General features: G+C 34.3%; 1 protein-coding gene across 3 annotated transcripts in view; it reads left to right on the top strand.

Moving 5' to 3' along the window:
* Window positions 1-368: 368 nt before the first annotated feature.
* Window positions 369-22714, top strand: part of LOC149411740 (uncharacterized) — a 66245-nt gene continuing 43899 nt past the window's right edge. For 2 of the 3 annotated variants that reach the window (XM_089646928.1, XM_089646930.1), the window contains exon 1: window positions 369-779. The gene's annotated coding sequence lies outside the window, so the exon portion shown is untranslated. The remainder of the gene's footprint in view (window positions 780-22714) is intronic. The other variant, XM_089646929.1, reaches the window with a different exon arrangement.

Genomic DNA, 22714 nt, shown 5'->3' on the forward strand with positions numbered 1-22714 from the left:
TGGCTTTTACTAGTGTTTGCTGAGTAATGAAAACATTTTCTCATCACATCAGGGTATTTTGCCACATTTTTAATGCAATTTACTTAGCTCAAGATCTTACGCGACGCGTGGCAGTTTAGTACTAAATATTTGAAAGCGAAAGCAATGCAATTGACTTATTTTTAGCTTGCCCCGTTGGCATTTCAACAGCGCATTTATATATATTGTAGTGTCAATACATAAAACCATTTTTTTAATAATTGAATAATGAGGCTTTTTACCCCTGAAACAGGGACTTTCATTTTTGGAATATGGCAACACTGGCACCACCTATACTCGGCTACCCGTTCCAATCCAACGTTCCAACTGGATTAGTATTGGAAAACCTTTCGATGGGGAAAGGCGCGTTTGTTTCGCTCTCACAGTTTATTATTCATATTTCTTTGTTTACCGCCTATAAATGACTCAATATTATTGTAAACTCACGTAAAAAACCACGCAGTGACGTTTATTGTGCCATTACAGAGATAATTTAAACAAATAACCGTATTATTTCGTGTTTTATGTCAATGTTTTCCTAAAAAAGCTCACCGTGTTTGGGTGCCGCTTGACAGTTCGGCTGACATTTTTTCGGGACCCTGTTGAAATTCGCAGGAATTTGTGGATATTTTCGGGTTTTACGAAAAACATTGAAAGTAAGTGAGATATTGGAACCAGTTTTATATTCAGTTTGTGGTTTAGTGCGACGTTGATCCTTTGTTTATTTTAATTGTTCAAGGAAAGGCAGCATAACAAAAGAGGTTGTTACTTTATTTATTTATGCAATCGTCTACCATAAGATGGTGGTGGTACATACAAAACATTATTTTTTATAATTTTTCTTGGACTTGGACTTATACTTACTTATCTGTTTTAATTTATTGTTTGATAACAGATTATTCCAATACAGTCCTTATAAATACAGTCAAATAAAATTTGTCTCTGATAGATTTTGATCAAATATTATCCACGTTCGTCAAAAAATATTTTATTAATCGAATTTGTTAATTGATTTTTAATATGTTTGTTGATAAGATATCAATATTTTGGGCAGCTAACTAACTAATCATCACGCCGTTTCCCGAAGGGGTGGGCAGAGAGGACGGACCGCCAAAAAACTCTGTCTTGGGCATCTTGGCACACACTTCTTCCCTCATTCACATTCATACATTGTCATCGTCTCATACATACTCTTCTATTTTTCTGATTCTTGACTTGGCCCGACTCGAGTATCTGATTCACTTGTTCGTGCCATGTCTTCCTCGGGCGTCCCCAAATTAACCGTCACACCGTTTTTCCGAAGGGGTAGTCAGAGAGGACAGACCGCCAGATAACTCGGTCTTGACACACACCTTGCCTCATTCACTTTCATACAGTCTTGACGTTGTTCGAATAAAGTGTCTGATTCACTTGATCGTGCCATGTCTACCATTCACTTTTGGGTCCTATATTCTCCTTACAGTCCTTTCTTCGTTATTTTGCTCTACATGCCCAGACCATCTGAGCGTCCCTTTCTCAATCTTACTCATTACGTTTACACCTGCCTCGCATTATTTGCTAATCTCTCCATTTCTGACAGGATCATACATGGTTTTACCACACAAACGCCTCAGGGATCTCATTTATCTAAATACACCATTCATTTTAATATACTAGCAATAAAATTATTATCCTCATTTTAATACAAATAATATACTAGCTGAGGTCCCGGTTTTGCCCGTGCTTTTTCACACAACAAAGTTTTCCGAAATCAGATGAAGACAGTAGTAATTTTCCTCTTATTTTGATAGTCAAGTGTGCAAAATGTCATCAAGAATTATCAACAATCTGTTTTAAGAAATGGGGAAAGAGAATGGGGTGGTTATTCTAAATCTGAATATAGACGGTGATCTTCGTCTTGTGTTGAAGGTCAAGTGTGCAAAATTTCATCAATTTCGGAATAAAACTAGATTAAAATCAAATCCACGCAGCCCTCCTGCCGCAGAAACTCTCCTTTATGTAAATAGATAGATTAGAATCTCTATTTTTAATTCAAAATTCAAAAAAATATTTATTGCACAAAAATACAGAGTAGGTACAAAGTGTATAGCTTATAGGTTACATCCTATTTCTTCCAGCTAACCCAACAAATACACATTATATTACATAACCCAAAAATTACATGTTAACAAATGTATGTAAATAAAAAATAAAAAAAACAGAGGTATTTAATTTATGTAAGGTGTAGTGACATTTTTTTTAAAGAAATGTTTTTAGTGATGATTTAAATTTAAGTATGTCGGTTATTTGTTTGATGCTACGTGGAAGGTTGTTATATACTTTAATGGCCATGTAGTGTGGTCCTTTTTGAAATATAGTTTTGTTTGATTTTGGGATTAATAAGTTTTCTGTGAACCTTGTAGCGTATTTAAATTTACACCAGTACCTATAATAATAATTCATATATAAAGAGAATATATTATTAATTCTATTTCTAATGTAATTTGAATTAACTAATAGAGAACAATTTTTAAAAAACACGTACCACGACAATTAATCGTTAATACGTATTTTTATTATTAATTATCATTATGTATGTTACTGCATTTACATTGGTAATACATCTAAACCAGTCCCAGCGAGAGATCGTACGTGACGTCATCGATCTAGTATCTTCTGTGTTTTTCGTTTTCAAACAAGACGCGGGAGAATAAAGTTTTTCTTTATGGTTTATTTGAAATAGGCATCAGCTTTTGTATGAAATTCTTCGTTATAAAAACCCAGCTGACGTGTACCCTGTGTTGCTACGGGCTGTGAATTATTTGCAGTAAAGTTTTGAGGTTATGAATTCTAGGATAAACATCGTCTTTTCTCTACTTTCTATAAATATAAAATGCATACTTTGCATAAGTAAAAAATAGATAACTTTTTTCGAAATTCAGACTTTTTTAGGTACAAAAGTTAAAATGTTTGTATAGGAAAATAAATATTCCTGTATGGGACGATAAACGTTGGTATTTTGATAAAAGTTATTTATCTTTTTTACTTCTACCATCATGTAGAATTACTTCCCGAAAACACTGCAAACCCTATTAAAGTACGTTACGTAGATTAGAAGAACTGAGCGCACAAACAGAGAGACGCGGATAGCGACTTTATTTTATATTATTCAGACATAATACACCACGTTTGTACGGTGTAATTTTATTTATTTATTCATTTAAATTTACACACAGTACAATATGTTATATACAAGATATAATTAAAATATTTTGTGATTATTGATTATTGTACCTTATCAGGTCGAAATTATTGGTTCCTAACTAGGCAAATTGCCCGTTCCAAGAAACCAAAAAATATGTGAAAGTAAGTGTGTGATTTGTCTATGTCAATGTCAATGTAAAAAAGGTTATTTTAATTGATTGATTTAAATGATAAAACTAATAATTATACGGTGCCATTTTTGTGAAATGTACAATAGCAAATTTGATTGATTTTGTGCGTACCACCCCCATATAATGACTATTGCTAAGTAATTTATTCAAAGTCTCTTCAAATTATTGGTTTTTCCGGTTAAAATCGGGATCGCAGGCCTTTTAGTATATTACAAATATATTATCATGATTTCAGAACACGCGTTCATTACATTACTACGAAAATTCTTTGTATTCTAAATATGTATTAATAAGGCCTGTTCATTTATCGTGAGGCCGGTTGAAGCGACTTTAGCTATGTTTAGTCATAAGATCCGAATAGCAGATACTTCCCAACTATCCTCTTTCATTTATCGTTCCCCATCCCCACTTTTTTCAGCCCCATAGCAATCCCTAAACGGTAAATGGGGATTCCATGTCATATTGGCTCCGGGCATTTGGGACTTTAGTGCAGTATACATATAAAAATAAACAAATCTAGGTAGGTACTGTGAAACACTTTCTTCAACTTTTTGATTGTATTATAATTAGCCATTATATAAGTATTTTGAAAGTTCCTACGTATGATTTGTTTATTTTCTTCGATTGTTCTTCTCTTCTCACGTGTGGCAACACCAACATGTTGGTTGATTTTATGGCTATCAAACCAGGCGAGTAGCTACTCAATTATTTTTTTTCAAATATAACACACATAAATATATTGTTTGTGGTCTATTCTTCTGCCAATCAGAGTTACAATAACGATAAAAAAACGAACAAAAAAGGTACGTAAAAATAGATAAGTACTTGCTTAAATTCTCATGTGCTTGGCGTACTTTTTCATTGTAAAATGTAATAAAAAGTGAACGGTTCGTATCTTTGATTTTTTTAACTCGGAATGTATGTGGGAATACTGTACGCATTTCTAATGGGTATTTTATGCTATTTATACTGCTCAAGATGTCCGATTGTCCAGAGTTAGTGGGATTATGGCAATTATGAGGGAATTAGTCGAGACAGAAGACTGTTGGAAATTATCTGGATATTCTGATCTGGTAATTTAACATAGCTAAAGCCATTTCAAGCAACGTTTTTTAATTGAATGGTCGTTTTTACCAGAGCGATACTGAAGATATTCTACTCGGAAATGCATTTACCAAATATATCGATGCGAAAACGGGATTCTAGGTACTATACAAGCATAATTTGGCGTCGCTGTTTTTTTTTTAAAGCATCATACACTAAACACGATATTTTCAATTTATTTTCACAAATAATCTCTAGAAATGTAATGATGTGTACGGATTTTAAAGAAAAGTGATTTTTCCTATTTACGTAATTTTCTATTTTACACATTAAAAAATCTACTGAAAAAATCTATTAAATTATACTGCAAGTTAAGGCGAAGCTTAGAGCCAAAACAATATTTTGATTCATCTTTATAACGAATTGGTATACATTATGAATACCAAAAAATATGCTGTAGATAAATTGAAGGTTTTCCTATCGCTTCGCTTGAGTAGAATACAAATAAAATAAAAATTACTCATTTAAAAATATAAATGCAAACTACTAAAAATTTTTTTTTTTCATTAGAAATGTTTGTACGCATAAAGGAAACAACTTTTTAAAAATACAGTATTATAGCTAAGATTATCTTTGACAGTTTCACTTGATTAACTTTTTTGCTTTCTTTAAAAATTATTTATAAAATAAATAAAAACCAGTTTTGTGCTTGAAATCGAACGTTTCTAGACTCCGTTTGTCAAGCGATTTTAATGCCTATTACCTACGATATAAGGAATACCAAGAATATACCCATTTTTTGCTCCTACCCCTGCTGCCTGCAAACATATTTAAAATTGGCACTCCTGCTAAAATGGTTGTGCATTCCTGCTCTTCAGTCTTCTTGTCTACAAGCGAGAAGGTACCCGCATCCTTCACTGTCGTGTGACCGCTGGCGCATATAGTAGTCATGTTGCTTGTGACCACAAAACCTCAAAGTGAAACGTTAGCAGACTACTAAACTAATACAACAACCTACACAATTTTAAGTGTCTGCGTTGAGAACTGCCTCGAGTTCAATCTTCTGCTATCTAATTCCTCCATCATTGAACATGCAAAATTTCCTCACCATAATTCGTTTTTCGTGATTTTTTGTAACATACAGGGTTTTCCAATAAGAGGTGTTATTTTGAATAGCCCGCTATTTCGGTAGATGTTACTATTAAATCTGTCATTTTTTGACATTTGACAAGTAGAAACTACGCCATTAATAAAAATGGAACGATACACGCTTCAACAACGCATTGAAATTATTAAAATTCACTTGAGTGAATCAAATGCAAATCATCTTGAGTGATGAGGCCCATTTCCACCTCGGTGGCTTGGTCAACAAGCAAAATTGTCGCATCTGGGGCTCGGAAAACCCAAGAGTTATTGTTGAAAAGCCTTTCTATCCTCAACGTGTGGCTGTTTGGTGCGGTTTATGGTCCGGCGGAGTCTTTGGACCTTACTTTTTCGAAAATGAGGCTGGAGCAACAGTTACGGTGAATGGATTGCGCTATCGAGAGATGATAAATGATTTTTTATGGCCGGAATTGGATGTTATTGATCTGGACAACGTTTACTTTCAACAAGACGGCGCTACGTGCCACACAAGCAACGAAACCACTGATCTTTTACTATTGAATATCAAAATAACACCTCTTATTGGAAAACCCTGTATTATTAAAATCTCAGGTTTTTCTAGAGAAATACCTAGGTAAGTTACTAATTCATCGTCTAGAAAAATAAAATCTAGTGCTTACCGCTAATTTTATAAAATTTACAAACATAAAATATTTTAATGGTAAGGTTTACAGTTTTTATTAATCTTTAATATAAACACCTTACACCAAAGATATTAGAAGAAATATCTTTGCCTTATACCCATAGGGATCGCTTTATATTTAAGAATGTTTTATAGATTTGCATTGATAAAACATCAATTTAAGAATGTTTTATTAAAAGGCCAGTTAATTTATCGTGAGGGCAAAAATCGGTTTCTCTCATGCATTTAAGTATATCATAATTTTCTGCCTTCCTATGATTAAAAACATGTTTAATAAATAAATGTATTACCAAGAAACATGGCATTGAGTCACGCTGAAGATTTGAGTGACATTTCTTTATCTTGAATTGGTTCATTGTCTCATTGTCCCACCGAGGCAATGACATCATTGTATAATTACTGTTATTCTAATTAAGTCATTATCAAGAATACATTACTTACTTCGCTCTTCTGAACAGTAATTATTATTATCTATATTCTGATCAAGTTCCTGTGGAATATGTATTACTATTCCATTTATTTGGATTTTTTTGCAAAACGTAAACCCTGATTTTATCTCAAGAACTTGTTTTAACTAACTAACGAAGACGGACCGCCAAACAGCTCGGTCTTGGCACACACTCCTTGCATCATTCACATTCATACATCGCCTCTATTATTCTAACTCTCTAGTATCTAATTCACTTGATCGTGCCGTGTCTTCCTTGGGCGTCCCCGACTTCTACTACCATTCTATTATTATCATTAATATCTTCATCTTCACTTTCCATATAAATTAAATATTAAAAATAATAATAAAATTGGCAATACGCAAGACGTTCTACATTTCGCTGTCATTTTTCACTCTGTTGACACTTTTTATAACTAACCCCTTTTACTGAGCCAGAGGTTAATCCAGCTGTTTGGTTCCTCTAGCTTGATAGGAGAGTTGCATTGGGAAGAGCGTAATTGTGCATTTGAGGAATGTTGAGCCAAAATTTCGGTTCAACAAGTTGATCAGTAGGATTGGGAACAACGACCGTAAGCGTCATTTACGAAAAAGATCGAGATACTATCACTGGGATATCAGCCGACGCGCCGGTAAACCTTTTAATCAAATCTTTTCTGATTATAACAGATAACCTTTAGGAACTTATCTTTAAAATGATAAAATGTTCACTTTATCAATTGAATTCATGATAACTTACTAAAAAAGTATTTCTTTATTGGCAAAGACCCAAGAAATTCATTCATAAATTTTTCACATATTGTTTCGCTTTATAATTCTGTTCACGTTCTTCACAGACGCTTTAAGCCTCTCGCGTCCTTTAACCGTTAGTATTGTGAATTTTTAATTTTAGTTAACATCTCCCTCTTTCTCATAAACGCGCATGTAACAGAAAGAGAGCTTAGCAGTACTTATAATATTCGTTTTGCAAGGTTTTGTGGATTATAAAAGTATTTTTACGTTATAGGCGTATTTTCACAATGTCCGATGTATACGGAGAATACTTACTGACATAAAATATTGCTAATTTATTAAAAATCTGGTCAAATTATTTGTACTTCTGTTAACAATGGGACTGCCTTTAACGAATGAATCGACAGATTTCGTAACAAATTATAAGTAAAACACGAATGTGTTAAGTATGTCGGAAAAAAAAAAAATTCAAATATTTTCGCATTTCTTCATTATATTTATCTGGATAAGCGCAGCTATTTGAACACGTGTTCCGATATATTCTAAATATTCTAGTATTTTGTTAGGAAATTGCATGCTATCACGTTTTTAACCGGATTATAATAAATCAGCCATACTCATTTTTCTCCTTGTATATTCATTCAACTGTAGCCGAATTGCACCATAGTGTTATTATTAAATTTATCACAAAGCAAAAATATTTTTATTTGTCCCACTAACTACGTAAAAATTCCCGAATGGTGAGCTCTGGTATTATGAAATTTATACTTTTTTTTCTGTCTAAAGTTTCTAGTACGACCCAACTATTTTCATATCACATCGTCATTTTATAACAAGATATGAAGGTTTTAGATTTATATTTTTATAAAATTAAAAATAAATGATGGCATATTTATGTATACACATAATTATTAAAAAAAACGGTGTTGAAACTCCGGCGAAAAAATCATTATTATCTCAGCTGACGTTGGGGCTATTTCTCACATTTTGTATTAATGTCAATGCTACTAAATACATATTTGTATGTACAAATAGGTAGGTATACATTATTGAAGACAGAACTATTAATAAAATACGTGAAAAATAATCGGCTCTCAAAGCAGTCACTATCGTCTAACATTTCGAAAGCTTTTGGACAGTTAGACAAATGTGAAGGATATTCTAGTTGCTAGACGGATTTGAAACTAAATATGTCTATAATTATTCATTGAGACGATGCTCGCACAGGTGTAGATAGTACGACAAAAATACGCCGACAGTAAGTTTATGCACCTTTGGTAATTATTATTGTATTTTTAAGTGACTAGGTATTGACGTAACCCTTATATTTTGGAGAAATAATATTTGCAAATGCAAGCAACAATTTGAATGTACTAATCTTTATTGTGAGTGTTTATTTTGTTTTACATAATTGCAAGCTGATTAAATATAAAAAAAGTCCATGAAATAGTGTTAAGAGGTAGCTACAAGCCAAAAATGTGTATATTCTTGGTATACCTTATATTGTAGGTAATAGGCATTCAAATCGCTTGACAAACGGAGTCTAGAAAGTTCGATTTCAAGCACAAAACTGGTTTTTACTTAATTTGTAAATAATTTTATAAGAAAGCAACAAAGTTGATCAAGTGAAACTGTCACAGATAATCTTAGCTATAAAACTGTATTTTTTAAAAGTTGTTGTCTTTACGCGTTCATACATTTCTATTGAAAAAATGTTTTTTGTATTAGTTTGCATTTATATTTTTTATTGAGTAATTAATTTTTTATTTGTATTCTACTCAAGCGAAGCGATACGAAAACCTTCAATTTAACTAAAGCAAATTTTTTGGTTTTCATAATGTAGGTACACCAATTCGTTATAAAGATTAATCAAAATAGTGATTTGGCATTAAGCTTCCCCTTAAGTAACTTTTCTGTTTTTGATTATGTAATTCTGTTGTAAATTTAATTCAATTTATGTATATTTTTTCTGTTTTTTATTATATTACTCGCTGTACCCCGTCACGCGTTGCTGTGGCTCAGTCTGTCTGTGCAGATAGAGAAACAATAGCGCGTGTTGTATTAACGTTCAACAGATGGCGATTTTTTTTTAGAAGCATGTTTTTACCTGTCACAGGTGACATCTATTGTATAATATCACATTTTTATTTATATAGATAGAAGATAATAATTACTATCGAGGATGTACCAGAAGGTTGGGAGCAGTTGAGACTACTGTGTGATATGTACATATATTTTTTTTAAAGTGCGACAGTTGTGCTTTCCTGCTTATCATAATTTGTTCAAAAGCTGAAACGAACATAGAAATAAATTGGCGCTGATTGGTCAATTGAAGACAATGTTCTAAATATTTGAATATCTATGAAACAACATAACAGAAGTATTTGATTCTAATTCCTTTTAAAAATTCGAACCATTACTTTTAAATTGTGGGTAGGTACCTGTATACAAGATTAAATTGTAGGTAGGTACCTGCATACAAGATTAAATTGTAGGTAGGTACCTGTATACAAGATTAAATTGTAGGTTGGTGTACCTGTATACGAGATTAAATTTTAGGTAAGTACCCGTATACAAGATTTTATGTTATTGTAATAATTTATTTAAATTTATTCAAAATGTCTCAATACCCTTTGTTTAACTGGACTCGTAGATCTAAACCGTGGTGTATTAATGATTGGAGACAATTTTTTACACTCGTAGTAAAATGTAAGCGTATTTTTAGAAGTGTTACATATTTTTTAAGGCGTCATGAGTGTCAACTTAATTTAAATTGATGCTTCCGTTCGTTGATAAATGTGCCAAAACCTTGGCAACGGGTTTTTTCTTCGTATTCTTGTAGCTTACTTGTTTATTTATTTTCATTTGCTTTCTCTGAATTCTGAATGAGCTTGGTGTTTTTTTTTGTATTTCACAGAATTCTTTTGCAGTCTACAATTTAAGTAGTGTAAATAAACTAACACACTTCCTATGTAATGTTCCAGTTCTAGTATCTTTTACGCCGTTCCTACTTGAATGGTGAAAAATGCATCGCTGTCAAATAATCAATATATATTATTAAAGGAAGTGTACAATGTGTGTGCCGCTAAAAGTCAGAAACGAGTCCCGGTACGATCGAGGGAGTTATACGGTGTGGTAGCCCTCTATCCCCCATCCATGAAAAAATGTTGAAGAAATAAGAAATGGAAGTTTAGCCCTCTAGAAATTTCTAGAACATTCGAGAGCATTCCACAACATTCCAGAACATTTTGGAATGTTCGGGAATAGTCTTGAACGTTCGAGAACATCTTCATACATAAAAATTCAGAACATTTTGGAATGTTCGGGAATAGTCTGGAACGTTCGAGAACATCTTCATACATAAAAATTCAGCCTTATTATGTTTGTGCTCGCAAAACTCGAAAAGTAGTCGACCGATATCGGTGAAAATTTAAAAGTTTGTTGTTATTAGTGCCAGGAGTGTTTAGAGAAGTTTAAATGGTAGAAGAAGATGGACGGAATTAGACAAGTGTACTCATAATAATAACAAAAATATTTATAAAATCTTATTCCCAATCAGTCTTACTTATAAAGATTCCCTAATACGCTGGTATAGCTGTATGGTGAAAAGGGCCGGGTACTGCTTGTGATAAAATATTTATTCATAATAATATCCATGTAAGATTTTCTTTTGATTGGTACCACTTTGTGCCAATCCTTAAAAACACGGTAATTTTTGCATTTCGCGTTTAGTTGCTAACTTCACATTTCTTCAGATGACATTTGCGATGTCATTGACCCGGTCTGTCGTGAATTGCTTTGAAAATTGGCCAATTTGATTATGCGTTCTGTATTTGCTTTAATAAATCGACTTAAGGCGATGCACTACGTCGTGTAATATTTTAAATTCAGCCGCTATCAATAACAACCCTTACGTAGATGGCGATAAGGTTTAAATTCCCGATTAACACCATCCGCCTGTTTTGATTTATGCAAGAAAAAAACATGGCCAAAAAGTGTCTTTTATTTTATTTTGTGGATGTTCAGGCAAAAATATTAAAAAAATTTTCGATCATTTTATAGATAACTTAATTTTCCACATTATACAATAAAATCATAACCGAAAATGGGTTCGTAAGTAGGAGATTTTGAACTTTAAAGCAGTTTTCATAGGCCTTATACATAATTTTTTCTGGGCTTATAAAAAGACTTATCTAAAAAATACTCGATTGTTTCAAAGGCCAAGATATATTATATTCGCAGTATTTAATTAAAGCATCTGAAACATTTCTAGGCGACCAAATTTTCAAACCAAAAACACATGATTTTGCATTACTACGTATGGCATCGCCTTAAAATATTCCTCTGATAGTGCTGCAAATGGGTATTACTGTTTTTTTACATTTTCTTTGCGCGTCCAATCTATTTTTGTCAAATCAACCAGATTTCTAACAAAGTCAGCGTTTTCCATCTTAATACCATAGTAATACGTCCCTAATCTTAGGTTTAAAATCTGTCAGCCACTAATACTGCGGTATTACGGCTGGTATACGCAGTACGCATCGCGTGATTATATGTAAGGTTTTCTACTAACCTGTTATTATCCCTCATTATTATCTATTATGAGTACGACGGAATGAGTTAATTAAACTTCAATTATTTTGCATGAGAATATGAATTTAAAAGGGAGTCAAACGAAGAGTGTACATATATATTTTAATTTACTAAACAGACTTAACACAGTTAAGAGTTATTACTGATTATTAAAACTAGTATCTAAACCAGGTACTGTATCTTATGTTTGATTAACTTTGTAAACATTTTTATAGACCGATAACTCAGTTATATTATTATTATATGTGTCTTATATGAATTTTAGATTAGAAATATTCGATAAAGCACGTCGATACGTTTTAAAACTAGGCGTCTGCCACTATGTCGATCGAAGGTAGGTCACGTAAATAATCCAGTAGCGTTATTATTTTCTTCAGAATAATTCATTTAGGAAACCAATGGAAAGCTACCTGTGAATACTTTATGAGGAAATCGATAAGTAATCAATCTATCGTTGTATATACTGTTAATTATTATTGAATATTTGATCATTGAAGACAATATTAACCCATCAAAACCAAATTAATGGAGGATTGAACGCAGTTGGCGCTAGCAAAAAATTGTCTAAAGAAGCGTAGTTAGCAGTCCACAAAAGTGTGCTGGTAACTACCCTGATGTATGAAACTGGCAGAGAAAGGATGATATTACGAGGCGTATCCAGAAAGTAAGTGTACTGAATTTTTGTAGGTTACAAATCTTTTTATTGAAACAAAAAAATTACATGGTTACCGTAGTACATATGTAAGCTATTTTTCGACATAGTCGCCATTCCTCTCAATGCAGGTGGTGAAGCGGGGGATCAACTTTTTGATGCCTTCCTCGAAGTAGTTTCCCGCCAACACCTTCGTCCACTTTTCCACCTCCTCTTTTACCTCCTCGTCGGTTAAAAACCTTTTTCCACCCATGTACAGCTTCAGGGAGGTAAAGAGATAATAATCTGAAGGTGCTAGGTTAAGGGAATGCGCGGGGTGGTTCAGGATATCCCATTTAAACGAAGCAAGCAGTTCCTTCGTGGCGTTGGCCGTGTGTGGTGTGGCATTGTCGTGCAGCAGGCTGACTCCCTTCGTCAGCATGCCTCTCCTCTTATTATGAATCGCCTTCCGCAATTTTTTTAGGGTCTCACAGTATCTTGCAGAGTTGATGGTCTCCACTTGAGGCAGATATTCAATCAAAATTATGCCTTGACAGTCCCAAAACACGGATGCCACGATTTTCTTGGCTGAAATTGTGGTTTTGAACTTTTTGGTGGAAGGTGAAGAGGTGAGAACCGTTTTTAAACTCGCGATACCACTTGTACACACTCGTACAATTCATAGCTTTATCACCATGTGCAGTTTTAACCTCATTATAAACCTCAAACGGAGGTTTTTCCTTCCAAACGAGATAACGGATGACGCCGCGTATTTCGCATTTGGCGGGAGATTGGATTGACATTTTTCACTAAACGTGTTGTCGCGTTGACACTTCTCAACGTACTGACCTCGAACAGGTCTCGTTGCGGAGGGGAAGAGTCAGGCTACACGTAAGTGTAGCCAACATATCGAAAATATAATTCATTCGGTCGTGAGAGCCTCAGTACACTTACTTTCTGGATATGCCTCGTAAACTGAATGCTGTTGAAATGAGATACCTGAGGCGTACGTGGGTGCAAGGCATATGTAAGATTTCAAAAAACTGTTGATTGTCCCACTCTAAACAAATATCCTCTCTTCTATCAAGCCTTATCTAAAGTTGCCTACCCTCCAGTTTAAAAAAATGTGTGCGCCCCTGTCTGCACAGCATAAAGGCAGGGGAGCTATGTCGCTACGCGGTTGGGCAGCGTTGTGAAGCGGGTTAAAGTAGGGGCTGTCTTGAAGAGGCCCGGATTATATGAAGGAGGAAAAACATATGCCGGTCCAATTCAAGTCTGAATTCGACTACAATATTCCATATAAATTTGAAATTTTCCAATTTAAACAATATTACTTTATAAATTCACCTTCCATCTCTCCGTAATTGGAAATGTTGGACTAAAACACCCTTGAAGGTGAAAGCCAGAAACAATAGAAAAAGAGAATAATGGAACTCAAGAAAAATGTGAAACGAAAAAGACAGAACAAATTTCAGTCACATCTAGGAATTGAACCCAAGACATCTTACTAGCCGGGGAAGTGCTCTGATCACTGAGCTAATTCGACCATATCGTCATATTTAACTGTATCAAACACACATTTTTTGGCTGCTATCTTTATGTACGATTGCAAGATTCTATGCGAATTAAATTGGAATAGGAGAAATATATCCATTTTAATTTTAATTTGTCACTATGGAAGTTCCCCGCAGGGGTAGGCAGAAAGGACCGACCGCCAAACAACTTGGTCTTGGCACACACTTCTTGCCTCATTCACATTCATACATCGTCTCATACATACTCTTCTATTATTCTGACTCTTGACATGGCCCGACTCTTAAATTTAAAAAATAAAATAATTGTTTTTACATCACTGTACTTACGTGGTAATCTCTAAATAGTATAAAATAAAGTCGCTTTCCGCGTCTGTCTGTTTGTGCGCTTAGTTCTTCTAAACTATGCAACGGAGTTTGATAGGGTTTTCACTGTCATTTAGAGAATTTCTTCCGGAATCCATGTATGTTATATTTATTGAATGTAGAGAAAATTCGAGCAATCGTGTAAACATCGGCTAGTATGTTATAAATCGGTAGAAATTCGGAATGCGGGAATTTAGGTGACTAAATCTGGAAAGCCAGATATTTCAGACCTTCCTCTTTCCTGTTTCCATATCCCGTGTGTATGAAACACACATTTACTAATAATAACCTGAAAATATTTTAAAATCTCAATGCAAAAATGTTGCTTGTGCAATTGAAGAGTTAGCTAGCAGTTAGCAGAGGATGGACCCCGCGATTTATAGGTTGAAACCTGACGCATTTGTCCACTAGGCTATAACCAGTCACATAATTATAATTACAGTTTTGGTTTTACCATTCATTAATAAACATCTAGGACAAATTGAAATGGTTCTGTGAAATCACCTGTAATCTTAGTTAAAAATAATTTTTATAAATGTGTCATTTCTCGGTTATCGCTTTATCAGTGAATTTATTTTTGAGGTGAAAAGTGTAACTGGGAAAATCTTTGTTAATTTTTACGAATCTAGTAATATTTTCATAAAGTTTAATTCTAAGAACTGTCTACCACATCGAGATAAGATTAAATTTATGTGAACAGTGTACTCGTCATATTATATTTTCAAGCAGAAATCTTTCTGATTATCCAAAGCAGCAAATACTCGCGGACTTTTGAATTTTTAAGTAATTTCTAACGCAAGGTCATTGCTGTAATTATTTGTATGGAGTTTTTTTTCTTATTTTTTTAACATTAAGTGGGGGACTTATGAGGAGAGGAAGGAGTGAATATATATCAACTATATTGTATGATGGAGGAAAGGCGAGGCAGCAAATCTTTCCGCAGTTCAGCTGTTGAACCCAAGAACGAGTCGCAAATCTTTCCGCAGCTCAGTTGTTAAACTCAAGAACGAGTCGAAAATCTATTGAGTTAATACAGGGTTTTCCAATAAGAGGTGTTATTTTGATATTCAATCGTAAAAGATCAATGGTTTCGTTGCTTGTGTGGCACGTAGCGCCGTCTTGTTGAAAGTAAACGTTGTCCAGATCAATACCATCCAATTCCGGCCATAAAAAAATCATTAATCATCTCTCGATAGCGCAATCCATTCACCGTAACTGTTGCTCCAGCCTCATTTTCGAAAAAGTAAGGTCCAATGACTCCGCCGGACCATAAACCGCACCAAACAGTCACACGTTGAGGATAGAGAGGCTTTTCAACAATAACTCTTGGGTTTTCCGAGCCCCAGATGCGACAATTTTGCTTGTTGACGAAGCCACCGAGGTGGAAATGGGCCTCATCACTCAAGATGATTTGCATTTGATTTACTCAAGTGAATTTTAATAATTTCAATGCGTTGTTGAAGCGTGTATCGTTCCATTTTTATTAATGGCGTAGTTTCTACTTTTCAAATGTCAAAAAATGACAGCTTCAAAAGTAACATCTACCGAAATAGCGGGCTATTCAAAATAACACCTCTTATTGGAAAACCATGTACAATAACCCCGATGAAGCTTGATATAAGCGAAACCTGGTTGGCTGTCAGTTATCAATTGAATAAAAAGTGGTGTATTACAAAGTGTGTTTTTTTTCATTTAACCCTTCAGGCTTCGGAAGGCCATTACTAGCCACAAACATCATATTCCATTATAGCCTCTGAAGGACAGATCTGACCGGGGCGTGCATTACTACGTGATGCCATACGTAGTAATGCAAAATCATGTGTTTTTGGTTTGAAAATTTGGTCGCCTAGAAATGTTTCAGATGCTTTAATTAAATACTGCGAGTAGAATACATCTTGTCCTTTGAAATAATCGAGTATTTTTTAGATAAATCTTTTTATAAGCCCAGAAAAAAATAATGTAAATTCCTATTAAAACTGCTGTAAAGTTCAAAATCTCCTACTTATGAACCCATTTTCGGTTGTGATTTTATTGTATAATGTGGCAAATGAAGTTATTTATAAAATGATCGAAAAAAATTAAATATTTATGCCTGAACATCCACAAAATAAAATAAAAGGCACTTTTTGGCTATGTTTTTTCCTTGCATAAATCAATGTGTTCAGCGGGAATTTAAACCTTATCGCCATCTACGTAAGGGTTGTTATTGATAGCGGCTCAATTTAAAATATTACACGACGTAGTGCATCGCCTTAACTGAAATTCCAGTAGATATCAGCTACAGCACAGCGCACGTATACATATATAATATTATTGTATAGTATACGCATTGCATACAGCACGTGTTATTTCTATTTCTATCCCCGTCAGCTGTTTTTACTAACATTACTCATCGGTAAGCTAAGCAGTACAAAGCTGTAGGCTCTAAAACTCTATCGCTAAGCCGCTAAGAGCTTTGGTCGCACCAGACTATCGACTATTTTGGGCAAGAGTATTAATCCATTGTGGTCATGGGTTTATTGCTGCTGGTGAATCAATTCGTTCTGATTCACCAAAGTTAAGTGAATCGATTCGTTTGATTCACTCGTTCTGTATTATAAATATTCAAGTTATTTATTTATACGTCTAAAAAGGCTTTTACATTAGAGTGATACAAGATGCAGTGTACATAGGAGAATATCTGTATTATATAGGAAACACTAACAGTATGTAGAAGTAATCCATTATAAAGTAGGTACAAAATAGATCTACGAAAACACAAATGTAAAATTGTGATTACAAGTATAATGAGAATATATTAACAAATAATAATAAAATTAAAAAATATGAAACAGTATTAGAAAAACGTAAGAGTAACGTAAAAAATTAGATCAATACTACATGTAAGACACAACACTAAAACTGCGTTATCAACGCTACTCTAATTTGTAGGATGCAACAAAGTGCTGGTATAGATTATGCTTAATTCCATAAATGGAGTCAATAAATATATCAATAAGTTATATGAATCTTATTGGCTTATCAGGTAATGAATTAATTCGTATGATACGATACACACGATGTTTATTCGTGCTAATGAATCAAATCGTTCTGATTCATCAGAGTCTGGCATAAGTGCCCAAGTTACATGCATCTTGTGGACGTTTTGTGATCAGCAATGATCTCAATGTTGAGCATGTTAGTATTTAGCAAATCTTTATAATGCCAGATTGGTATTATGCAGAACAAAGCTTAACATTAGTATAGGAATAAACATGAACGGTCTGTTGTAAAGCATATTTGTAATCAACAATCATTTACACCATGTTTATTTATGCCAGGGATCAATTGAATCAGAGTCAATTGAATTGATTCTTTCAATTCACTCGTGCAGCATAAATACCAAAGTTACATGAATCTTGTGGACGTTTTATGATCAGGTAACGAATTAATATGAATGGTACGATACATATGATGTTAATTCCTGTGTTAAACTACGCTATACGCATCAAACCTTTTTTGGCCGTGGCCTATTTAGATTATATGTTGTAGTGTCACACGAAGCTATGATCTTCGTAGGATGAGTGGGAGAGTACGGAATATCATTCTTTTCAACGGAATCAAACACTTTGACAGCTGACAGCCGCGTGACCATGGCAGCTACCTAATTGATCTGACTCTAATTGATGAAGGGGTCGCATCATTTTCAAATATCGCCCGCCTAGCAGATCACGGCATATCATCTGGGCGACACCCACACTTACAACACATCATCTGCTGGTGTGACATGTCTGTATGGGATTGTATGGCGAGCGATATAGTGATATCGGCCACGCACAAAAAACGCTCGAAGCGTATGGCGTAGCGTAAGCGGTCTGACAGTACCATTATTCGTGCTAGTGAATCAATTCGTTCTGATTCAGAGAGTCGGGTGAATCGATAGGTTTGATTCACTCATTCGGTATTATTAAAACTCAAGTTAAAATTTATTTTTTTAGTTTAAGATACACACGATATTTATTTTAATTTAATTCTACTCCTGCTGTCTTATGTTTTTTATCACTCTTCTGTTGTATCACTGTTCCTTTTATGATTGTTATTTTTTATCGTTATTCTGTTTTATCACTGTCCTATTTTATAATGTTCTGTATTGTCGTGATCTGTTTTTATCAAGTAACGTGTAAAACACAGTATGCATAATATTATCTTACATACTAACTTCGATTGTATGTGCTTTGCATTAGTCCTGCGTGAAATCTCGTTCAACAAACAAAAAAATGCCTTGAATTTAAGTTTAAAAAAAAATCAAAATGGGAAATGATTGTATGAAGAATTCGGACAAGCGATACAGTCTCTACCTATAATTTAATATTTTAACATTGTTATTTTCAAAATTGGAACTGATTTGTCAAGAATTCACACTATCCCGTGATTAAAGTGCATTTATTCACTATTCTAGTTATTCCATTTATTCCTCTCATATCTCATGAATAACTTTGTTTTTTTATACAAATGTACAGTTTTATTCAGAGATTGATGAAATTTTGCACACTTGGCCTTTAAAACATGGGGAAGATCACTATTGACATGATATTAATAAAAACCACCCATCTTTTTAAACCATCCCTTTTTCCCACCCCTTCAACAAAATTGCTCAATGAATTTTTCAAAATAAGAGGAATATTATTATTGCCCGGGCAACGCCGGGGACCTCAGCTAGTAAAACATAATTGAGTCTCATGTTCGAAGCATTTTTGGACGCAATTTTGTCAGTTCTCGTGACCTAGTCATATAAGCAAACCAATAGACCAATCAATGATCAAGACAGACTTATTATGCTCTTACAATAACCATCGCCAGACGAAGTCCTTTAGTCATGTTTCTTCCTGTAAACTGTACAATAAAGTAGTCAGTAGTCATTCAACTTGTTAAGTGTCAACTTATAGAGTTGAATGACTCGCCCTTGACGTCACTGACCGAAATAGAATTTGTTCAATAAAATGACGTTCTGAAATTTAAAATTCGCACAGTGCTCGTATTAGAACGAAGATTCCAGGAACGCACAACATTAGCTCCAGGAATAAAACCGCAATTTTACGATTATTCACCTCGATAAAGTTATTTTTGCGGTTGAATCGCTGTCAATTATAATAATATTGAGTCTTACACCGATCTTCGAAGTGAGAACAAGTTTTGTTTCTTGTGTTTTGGTTGTAATCTTTCAAGACTTCAGAAAAATAGCCGTTTCTCTATTATGTTGAAAATGTGCAATTTAAATAACCTTTTGTAAGTAGTTATATCATATTATTTATTTATTTTATACAAACAAATAATACATTGGTCTCAGTAATTAAACAATTAACAGATTAAATATTTTAAGCAACAATTTAATGTTCCTTGTAATGTCATATATGGTTTGTATATTTAGTAAATGGTGACGTGTGTATTATATTTGTGTGTGTATGTATGTTTGTGTAGGTGTGCATATGTATGCGCATTAAACAGTTTATATCATTGACATGATGCTCCTTTTAAAGTTGGGCAGTGAATCTGAAAAAATATCGATGTTAGAATTTAAACAAATACAGGGTTTTCCTATAAGAGGTGTTATTTTGAATAGCCCGCTATTTCGGCAGATGTTACTTTTGAAGCTGTCATTTTTTGACATTTGACAAGTAGAAACTACGCCATTAATAAAAATGGAACGATACACGCTTCAACAACGCATTGAAATTATTAAAATTCACTCGAGTGAATCAAATGCAAATCATCTTGAGTGATGAGGCCCATTTCCACCTCGGTGGCTTCGTCAACAAGCAAAATTGTCGCATCTGGGGCTCGGAAAACCCAAGAGTTATTGTTGAAAAGCCTCTCTATTTTCAACGTGTGACTGTTTGGTGTGGTTTATGGTCCGGCGGAGTCATTGGACTCCTTACTTTTTCGAAGATGAGGCTGGAGCAACAGTTACGGTGAACGGATTGCGCTATCAAGAGATGATTCATGATTTTTTATGGCCGGAATTGAATGGTATTGATCTGGACAACGTTTACTTTCAACAAGACGGCGCTACGTACCACACAAGCAACGAAACCATTGATCTTTTACGATTGAATATCAAAATAACACCTCTTATTGGAAAACCCTATATATTTGCGTCACGTTCCAGAGTGGTAGATGCGTTCAGTATCGCTCTAGTGTAAGACCACCATCCAGAATTGAAACGTTGCTTGTAATGGCTTTACCCGTGTTTGGTGAGCAGATCTGAATAGCTAGGTACTCCCCCACCTTAATCTTCTCCATATCCTTCCCCTCCCCACTACGTTCAGCCTCACGACATTGGCTCCAGATGGTTGGGAGCAGCTGGGACTTTCATGCGGTACACAAAAACTAAAAAATAAATTAAAACAACTAACTTGTAGTTCCTTAGTTATACTCGTAGTTGTGATTGAATTTGACAGTGTTGTGCAGATAAAATACAATCTCTATGTATAGTTTTGTGATGAAATTGCACATTTTTCCGTTGCACTCGCGGGAAATGACCTCACGACCTCTTGTCTAATACCGCCACCACTGCATGTTTTTTTTATCTATACGCCATTATTATCATCAACTATTTCAAAGGAAGTCAAAATACATCATTATAATTTGCGGCATGCAATTATTATTATATTGCTACATTATATCACAAAGAGATGGCGCGATTAGATAAAAGATATTACACGTAATCTTATGCATCATAATTATCTGCTTCTTTATGATGTTTTTCTGAAATGATTAAGACGATTTTAAAAAGTTTTGTGAATGTACTTCAAATTGGTATATTCAGGAAGCACTCTTAAATGTAGGTGACGTGTCCCATTTTAAAGCACTCTAAATAAGTTATAGCAATTGAACCCTGTCTGCATGATGAGGTCACAAGTCCTGCCAAGTTTTGTTGTCATTGATTAGTGGGCCTATTTTATTTTTTCTATTAATAAAACCGAGACAGTTTACACAGTTCCGTAAGAACTCAGGCCGTGGTCCCATTGTGCTATAAATGATAATAACAATACATATTTATATTGAGGGATCAGTAGGATGTATAGGTCCAGTTAGGAGTTCTACCGAGCCGAACCCTCTGATATGAAAATATCTCTTGTCGGTGAATTATTTTCCCATTTGATCTGCGAGTTGACGTGTTGTTGATCTTGTATTGTTTTGTATTTATTATGCTTATATAGAGCACTTGCATAATGTGGATTGACTAGATGATCATTTGTGGAAAAGTATGTGGAAGGGTTTAGTCTTTCCTGTGGGGAAGATTTAACCCGGACATAAAGTCGGAAGAAAATAAAAACATAGCATTTATGTAATTTCACTTCAAGTATCTCCCATTATTAACTCTCGACAGGGCAAGATGCCAAACAAAACGTCTGTAACCAAGTTGGTCTTCCGACGACGCCATGCATTTTTCTGTCTTATGGGCTTTTAAACTATAGAAATTCCAATTATTAATGGTAACTTAGTATTTTAGCGCAGAAATACGTAAAATGCTAAAATGATGCCAAGTATTTAAGCTAATATAATGAGGATAGTAATTTTGGGTACTACATACTCCCTTACTTGACTGTGGGATAGTTAACAGTAACTAGGTCCCTTTGTGAAAGACTGGTTTTTCATTGGATGGCTATACCTCCTATTTGCACAATGTATATTCCCAATTCCCAGGTAGCTGAGCTTTGTTCCTATCCAGGACATTGGGACCATAGGTAAATTGGAGTCTCTTCATCCTCTTTTCCTTTCCTGCATCAATTGGTATTTTTTTCACTCCCAACGGTTGTATGTGTCTCCTGAGGTGGCAGTTTCCCTATCGAGCAGTTGCCTGGTCCGTCTAGGTTAGTGGGCTTCTGATATCAACTCCTCCACTCAACCAGCCGTATGAGATAGAACCGCCAAACTAACTATGACTTGATCAACATCAGTGTTGCCAACTCAGCTCTTTTAGAGCTAGATTTTATACAGAACTCATTACGTAAATGATAATTTAAAAGAGGAACCGGTTTTTTATATTGAAATCTTTGTTTTTTTTTTTTATCTCAGAAATAGCTGAAGTTACGCAGAGTTTTTCGAAATCAGTTGCAGAGAGTAATTTTCCTTTTTATTTTGAACGTCAAGTGTGCAAAATTTCATTAGGGAGTATAAAATTTTTGC

Source organism: Hesperophylax consimilis, chromosome 25 (genome assembly GCF_061612785.1).
Source record: "Hesperophylax consimilis isolate HC1 chromosome 25, BYU_Hcon_1.0, whole genome shotgun sequence".
Classification (NCBI taxonomy): domain Eukaryota; kingdom Metazoa; phylum Arthropoda; class Insecta; order Trichoptera; family Limnephilidae; genus Hesperophylax; species Hesperophylax consimilis.